Below are 6,293 nucleotides of genomic sequence, written 5' to 3'. Positions count from 1 at the left end.
TTGGCAGACATAGTGGGAATCAACCCTCAAATATGCGAGCACAGAATATTTTTAGAAGAGGGAGCAAGACCTGTCCGTCAACCACAAAGAAGATTGAATCCTACCATCTTGGAAGTTGTCAAAAAGGAAGTGACCAGACTATTGTTGGCCGGTATCATATATCCCATTTCAGACAGTGAATGGGTAAGCCCGGTGCAAGTGGTGCCCAAGGAGTCCGGAGTCACTACAGTGAAAAATGAGCGTGGAGAACTCATAGCAACTAGAGTTCAGAATGCTTGGAGAGTCTGCATTGATTACAGGCGTCTCAACCAAGCTACTCGTAAGGATCATTATCCACTTCCATTCAATGATCAAATGCTGGATCGCCTGTCAGGTAAATCACATTATTGCTTTTTAGATGGTTACACAGGTTATTTCCAGATTCATATAGCTCCTGAGGATCAGGAAAAGACTACTTTTACATGTTCTTTTGGAACCTATGCTTATAAAAGAATGCCCTTTGGCTTGTGCAATGCACCAGCTACTTTCCAAAGGTGCATGATGAGTCTTTTCTCTGATCTTATTGAGGACTGTATGGAAGTTTTTATGGACAATTTTAGCGTTTATGGTGATTCTTTTAACCTTTGCTTAGATGGATTATCTAGAGTATTAGATAGATGTATTAATATAAACCTTATATTGAATTTCAAAAAATGCCACTTTATGGTAAAGCAAGGGATTGTATTGGGACATGTGGTATCTAATAATGGCATTTCTGTAGACCCAGCAAAGGTGAATGTTATTTCTAGTTTACCTTACCCCTCTTCTGTGAGGGAAGTCCGTTCATTCCTTGGCCATGCAGGTTTCTACAGGAGATTTATTAAGGACTTTAGTAAGGTGGCACTTCCCTTATCCAGATTACTACAAAAGGATATTGAGTTTGAGTTCAGTGAGGATTGCAAATAAGCATTTGATAAGCTAAAGACTGCTCTAACTCAAGCTCCAATTGTGAGAGGACCCGACTGGAGCCAGCCATTTGAAATCATGTGCGATGCTTCCAACCATGCAGTAGGAGCAGCACTGGCTCAGCGTGAAGGTAAAAATCCTTTTGTTATTGCCTATGCGTCTAAGACTTTAGAAACTGCCCAGTCCAATTATACCACTACTGAGAAAGAGCTACTTGCTATTGTTTTTGCTCTGGATAAATTCCGGGCTTATTTACTTGGTACTAGAGTAGTAGTGTATTCGGACCATGCAGCTCTAAAGTATCTAGTGGCTAAAAGGAATTCAAACCAAGACTTATACGTTGGATACTGCTGTTACAAGAGTTTGATTTAGAAATCAAGGATAGGAGTGGTAATCAAAATTTAGTTGCAGACCACTTGAGTCGCCTTGAACATATTAAGGATGATTCTACTCCTATAGATGATAATTTTCCTTTTGACAACCTACAAGCAGTATCTGAAGTAGTCCCTTGGTATGCACCTATTGCTAATTATTTAGTTAGCCGCACATTTCCTCCACATTTTTCTAAACATCAAAGAGACAAGCTGAAAAGCGAGTCTAAATATTATATATAGGATGACCCATATTTATGGAGATGTGGCACTAACCAGATAATTAGACGTTGTGTACCTCAATCAGAATTCCAGTCCATTTTAGAGGTCTGTCACTCATCTGAGAGTGGAGGACATTTTGGCCCTCAACAAACAGCTAGAAAGATCTTAGACTGTGGATTCTGGTGGCCTACTCTTTTTAGAGATGCTGCTGAGTTTTGTAAATCTTGTCACCCATGCCAGAAATTTGGTAACATATCCAAGAGGGATGCGATGCCTCAACAATATATGCTTTTCTGTGAAATTTTTTATATTTGGGGCATTGACTTCATGGGTCCATTTCCAAATTCTAGTGGATATTTTTATATATTATTAGCTGTAGATTATGTTTCCAAATGGGTGGAAGCAATTCCTACCCGCACTGATGATGCTAACTCTGTTGTTTCCTTTGTGAGAAACCATATTATATGCCGCTTTGGATCACCACGAGCGATCGTGAGCGATCAAGGCACCCATTTTTGTAACAGGAGACTAACAGGATTGATGAAGAAGCATGGGATAATCCATAAAGTTGCAACAGCTTACCATTCCAAACTAATGGGCAAGCCGAGGTGTCAAACAGAGAAATTAAACGTATCTTGCAAAAGATAGTAAAGTCTCACAGAAAAGACTGGAGCACCAGACTACAAGATGCACTGTGGGCATATAGAACAGCATACAAGACACCCATTGGGATGAGTCCCTTCCGCTTAGTTTATGGAAAAGCATGTCATCTCCCAGTTGAAATCGAACACAAAGCCTTCTGGGCAGTTAAAGAGTGCAACATGGGGATTGAGAATGCTGGAGCTGAAAGAAAGTTACAACTGCAGGAACTGGAGAACCTTCGCCTAGAAGCTTATGAGAACTCCAGAATATACAAGGAAAAGATGAAAGCTGTGCATGATCAAAACATCAAGAAGAGAGAGTTCCAACCTGGAGATTTTGTTCTCCTTTACAAATCTCGACTGAGGCTCATGCCCGGCAAGTTGAGATCAAAATGGGAAGGTCCATACAGAATAGAGAAGGCTGAACCGTATGGAGTTTATCACCTAAGCCATCCTTTAAGTTCTGAACTTATTAAGGTTAATGGACACCGTCTGAAGCTATACCATGGTGAGAAGGTGCAGAAGAGCAAGGAGCTTGAGATCTTCCGCCTGGAAGATCCCTACATAGCAACAGATTGAGCTAGTGGAGCGTCCAACTTATGGACGTTAAAGCAAAGTGCTTGGTGGGAGACAACCCACCGCGGTATGATCGTTCTTTTCTTTACTTTTAGATTTTCTTCTTTAAATAACTATTCTCTTTATTAGTGCTTTCGTGCTCTTTCAATTACATGTCTTTATCTTTCTAAAAAAAAAATTTCGTCGCACGACGCGATCGCACAAGCGACGCGTCCGCGTGGCAGGGGGAGTGAAGAAAAATAAAAATGAACAGAAAGTTTCGCAGGAGCAGCGCTGGAGTCGTGCCAAAGGCACAATTTACTCCACGCGACCGCGTCGCATGAAAATCATGGCCTCCCACGCGACCGCGTACTCCACGCGGCCGTGTGCCCTGCATTTTCGACATAAAAGGGTGCACAATGCTATATTGTGCGAGAGTGGTGCTGGATTGGTGCTGGAAGCACAATCCTGGTCACGCGACCGCGTCACCGATGCGGCCGCGTCAATTAATTTCTGATGCACACTCACGCGATCACATGACCCACGCGATCGCGTCACCTTAATTTGGCAATTGAATTATATTGAACAGAGAGTTGCGCTGGAGCGAGGCTGCACTCGCGCCAGTAGCACAACGTAGGTCACGCGACCGCGTGACAGACGCGATCGCCCCCCTTTCTGACGCGCATCCACGCGAATGCGTGCCTTCCGCGGCCGCGTCGCATGCGCCGCACAGCTCAACCCAATAAGCCAACTTATCTTATCTTTCTCTTCTCCAAACCCTACTTTTTCTTTTCCCCACTTCTTTCTTCTTTCTCCCTTTCCCCTTCTACCTCACCTTTCACTTTCTCTCCCTCTCACCACCATTAACAAGGTTTTACCTTCTTCTTCCTTCTTCTCTTTTCTATCATTCTTATTATAGTATGTATATATATTATTATTTTCTTTTTCTTTTCACATCTTTATTTTTCCTTCTTCTTCTTTTACATGGTGTTAGAAACCTTTTGAGTCATCATTCCTCATTATATGCTTGTGGATTATTGCAAATTGTTTGACAATTATTTTTCTCCTATTTAAGGGATTGCTTGCATGTTCAATTCCATACTTTTTATATCTTGTTTACCATGCATTCCATGTATTTGTGAAAAAGCCCATATAGCACTATGCACTTTTCTACTACTCTGCAATGCTTGCTTTTCACAAATTCCCTTTCATATTTTATTATTTAAATTTAATTGTCAATACAACCGTGATAGTTAGTTTGTTACAAATGGTAACCTAACTTGGACATTGAATGTTTGATATATGCTACTCATGCCTTTGCCTGCATGCCAATAAACCTCTTGCATTCCATTGTCCTACATGCATTTGCTATATTTCCATTTTGAGCTTTTCATATGTAATCCGGACCATGTGTTCATGCCATTTATCTTTATTGTGCATTGACTATCACTTACAATACCCTCTTCCTTGCTCTATCTCTATGAATTTAATTTTCTTTCTCTTCCCTTCTTTCAGGATGGCCACCAAGAAAGGACAAGAGAAAGCTACTTCCAAACCATCAGCAAGAAGAGGAATTAAAAGAGCATTAGTGGCAGAGCCTTCTTCAACCGCAGTCAAGCCCTCAACAAAAAGAGTTAAGAGGATAATAAAGGTTGACGACAAAGAGAAAGCCTTTCCAGCAAAGGACACTGAGCGATTTCCCAATCGCTACTGTGAGCAGATGTTCCCTATCCTAGCAGAAAGGAACTATAACAATGAATACCTTCTCATCCTCCCGCCCAATATTGCCACCTTTGTTGAGCCACAAATTGAGCGAAGACAATGGGGTTTCCTATGGAGACAGCCAAGGCAGGTCAATCTTTCTTGGGTAGTTGAGTTATACTCCAACTTCTATATACCAACCCTGCAGTCTATTTATGTCCGGCAGAAGCAAGTCCCCATTACAGAAGAGGCCACTCAGCAAGTTCTGAGTCTTTCCCCTATTCCAGAAGGAATGGACGCTTTTCAAGAAGCCACCCTTCAGCGCCAGAGATACCAATTTGACTGGGACTCCATTCTCAAAGTCATTGCTTTACCTGGCAGCCGTTGGATCTACGGATACCACCGCAACCGCCCTAAGGGAATCTTAGCTTCCGCACTTACCTTGGAGGCTCGCGTATGGGCACAGATCATGTCCCATTACGTCTTTCCAAGCACTCATGAGTCCTCCTTCACTGCGGACATGGCTGTTCTACTATTGTGCATCCTTATAGAGCAACCTCTGAATCTCTCAAGACACATCCGGCATGCTGCATGCTATGGAGCATGTACAAATCGCGGGCAACTTACCTTTCCCCGCCTTGGTCTCAAATCTTGTCTCCACAGCCGGAGTCTCCTGCAGAGCTGGGGACACCAAAGTCATGCTTTCACGGGATGATCAATATGTCCCTAATGGGAAATACCTCAGACTTTCAGCAGCCACTACAAGCCAGCCTACTGAGCCGGTTGAAGATATTCCTTCTTCAACACCACAAGCATCTACTACTGAGAAAGTGCTCCAGCAGATACTTGAAAAGTTGGATCGGTATGAACAAAAAGCAAAGATGAGAGAGCGTCGTAACGAGCGCCAATTCAAATACCTCAAGGAGCTACTCAAGGGACGCTTCAGAGACTCAGACACCCCGGACTCCACTTCTTTTACCAGCACCGGGAGCCATACTGGTCCCGACTGTGGAGATACTGCCACCAGCCCACCCCTGTTCCTGACAGATGGCACCGAGGACGGTGCAAAGCCTTAAGTGTGGGGAGGTCGGTCAGTACCTGACTTCCGGAGGTAAATTCTCTTCTCTGACACCAATAATTAGGATATTTTAGTTAGATTTTTCTTCTTTTATAGAATAGAATAAATTGCATAGGTTAGGATAGTTGCATGCATGTTCTACTTGATTGAAAAGACAATAAGTTTCTTTTAAAAAAATCTATCTTTGGAACAAAATTTCACTAATTTTTTTTCAAGTTTTTATGATAAATCTGCTTGAGTTGTATTTGGAACATGATGTTTGAGCTAAAGAACACACAACCTGTGAAAGATTTGAGCCTTTATGTATGGTTACACTATTTAACCATAATTATTTTATTCTTGTGTGTTTACTTCTCTATGATTGTAATCTATATTTGTTTATCTTATATGTCCAATATTTATTATATTTACATGCTTGCACATGATTGAGGCCATTATTTGTTTAAACTCACTTATCCAAATCAAGCCTACCCTTTTCAATTACCCTTGTTAACCACTTTGAGCTTTTAAAACCCCATTTGTTCTATATTTCACCCACAATTACTAACCTTAAGCTGAAAAACATAATTGCATATCCCAAATTGAATCTTTGGTTAGCTTAAGATAGAATTGTGTGTGCCTAGTTAAGTCTGGGAAATTGTGGGAACAGAAGTTTGTTAAGGGAATGTGTCATGAAAATTTTAAAGGAAATTTGGATACCCCACTCATGTGAAAATATAAAAATGGAAAAATCTATGTGGCATTGATAAGGCTTTATTTATTCAAAAAAATATAAAAAAA

The sequence above is a fragment of the Arachis hypogaea genome, chromosome 9, assembly GCF_003086295.3.
Source record: "Arachis hypogaea cultivar Tifrunner chromosome 9, arahy.Tifrunner.gnm2.J5K5, whole genome shotgun sequence".
NCBI classification, from domain to species: Eukaryota; Viridiplantae; Streptophyta; class Magnoliopsida; order Fabales; family Fabaceae; genus Arachis; species Arachis hypogaea.
The sequence above is the reverse complement of the archived record's forward strand: the minus strand, read 5'-3'. Positions refer to the sequence as shown.